Raw genomic sequence first — 2490 nt, 5'->3', positions numbered from 1 at the left:
TGTCTTCATCCAAAGGCTGCTAGTGGAAGACTGACTTCCAGGCAACTAGGGTGAGGATCTTATGCCCACACCCACAGTGACACACCCATTCCAACCAGGTCACACCTATTCCAACAAGGCCACACCTCCAGTTGGTGCCACTCCCTGGTCCAAGGATATACAAACAAACCATCACACATGGTATGGCTCACCATTTCCATCCCACCTCCACAGGTATAGCTCTATGGTAGAACCTTTGCCTAGTAGGGGGTAAGTTTCCAAATTCAACATTTGGAACTGAACAGAAAAATCAGCTATAGCTCATTTGACTTAGGTGTGGCAGGGCAGAACTGATGAAAATAATCATTTATATGTTGTTAGTTTTCAATTTCTTTTTGTTTGTTGGTTTTTATTTTCTTGAGACAGGGTTTCTCTGTGTACCCCTGGCTGTACTGAAACACACTCTGTAGACCAGGCTGGCCTCGAACTCAGAAATCTGCCTGCCTCTGCCTCCCGAGTGTTGGGATTAAAGGCGTGCGCCACCACACCCAGCTCCTGGACAGATTCTTAAACAGATTCCCTTAATAGTCCTGCTAATATTCATCTGAAAACAATCATTTTTAAAAAATTAATTTTTTAAACTTATATGTGTATGTGTCTGTGAACGTGTGTGCCATGTTTGTATGGGTAACTGTGGAGGCCAGAGGAGAGTATCATAAGGTGTCAAGCAAGAGTCATAGGTGATTGTTAAGTTCCTGAGTTGGGTGCTGGAAACCAAACTCAAACTCTCTGGAAAGGTTCTTGTCCACTGGACCACCTCTCCAGCCCATCTTTTAGTTTAAAAAAAAAAATCAAAAATTGTAAATGTTCTTTTTTTTTTACATTTATTGCATGTACCTATATCTGTGCACATACATACAAGCACATGTGGAAGTTGCATGACAACATGCAGTTGTCGGTCAGTTCTCTCCTTCCTTCCTGTGGATCCCAAGAATGGAACTTAGACTATCAGGCTTAGCCATAACTGTCACAGACATCTCATGAACCTTAAATCTCCTTTTATATTAAGGCTTTTTTTTTTTTTAAATTACTTGTGTTCATAAAAGTGCATACAAATAACAGCTCAAAAGAACCATTTACTAGAGTTAAACTCTTACGTTTTTGGTGGTATCCTCAGCAATCCTAGTTACTCAGGAGAACGAGGCAGGCAGGTGTCTGTGAGTGTGAGGCTAGTCTGGTCTACAGAGGGAGTTCCAGGATAACAAAGGACTGATACACAAAGAAAGCCTGGGTCAGCCAGGCAGTGGTGGCACATACCTTTAATCCCAGCACAAAGGAGGCAAAGGCAGGTGGATTTCTGAGTTCAAGGCCAGCCTGGTCTACAGAGTGAGTTCCAGGACAGCCAGGGCTATACAGAGAAACCCTGTCTCGAAAAAGAAAGAGAGAGAGAGTCTTGTCAAAGAAAAGAAAAAAAAAGAAAGAAAGAAAAGAAAAGGTAAATTTGGGGCTGGAGAGATTGCTCAGCAGTTAAGAGCACTGACTGCATTCAATTCCCAGCACCCACACGGTGGCTCACAACCACCTGCAGTGGGATCTGATGCCCTCTTCTGGTGTGTCTGAACACAGCTACAGTGTACTTATGTAAAATAAATAGAGAAATTCAAACCCCAAGTTATGAGTCTCGCTTTATATTTTTTATATGTTAATCATGTGTATGTGTGCATGTCTGTGTGCTGGTGTGTAGGTATTAGCATGTGAATGTCGGTGCCTGAGGAGATGGAGTTCCAGGGAGTTTTTCCCATGCTTGACCTTGGTGCTGGGGATCATCAGGAAGAACAAATACATGCTCTTAACCCATGAGCCATCCCCAGCCTAACTTCACTTTCTCCAACACTAAGACTGAAGCTAGGTCCTCCTACATGCTGGGCAACTGTTGTGCCTTCTATATAGCCTCAGCCTTCTTTTTACTTCTTGAGTCGGACGCACTAAGCCCTGGTTGGGCATGAACTCATCCTGTAGCCCAAGTGAGACTGAATTTTAACAGTCTTTCCGAAGGTGCGATAATCATAGGACCGACTGTTCTTTCTTCCTTCCGTTTGTTTCCCTCACCTGACAACAATGGCGACAGTAACTCCCTCACAGCGTTATTGCGAAGGCTAGACACTAATAGTTTTAGGAAAAGCTGTGGTCCCCAGGCCTAGGGAATTTTAGGTACTCAACAGATGAGTTCTAAATGCAGCATCTCCCTTCTCTTGGCGCTCATACTAATAAAGAAATGAGAAGACAGATTCGGAATCCTTTTTCCATCATCTGAAAGATGCTCACGCACGAAGACTCCGGGTAACTATAAGTCCTGTTGTTGCCTGTGTTCAAAGCAAGGCAGTGTTAGATGAAGAGAGCATCTAAATGAGTTACTCCTGGGCTTACATTAAGCCTCTCTGTTGTTCCAGCATAATGGATGACTTACACAATGTAATCTTTAGAGTTAGTTGTTCCAGGCACATTACTCAG

Source organism: Mus caroli, chromosome 4 (genome assembly GCF_900094665.2).
Source record: "Mus caroli chromosome 4, CAROLI_EIJ_v1.1, whole genome shotgun sequence".
Taxonomy (NCBI): Eukaryota; Metazoa; Chordata; class Mammalia; order Rodentia; family Muridae; genus Mus; species Mus caroli.
Note: the sequence above shows the minus strand (reverse complement) of the source record.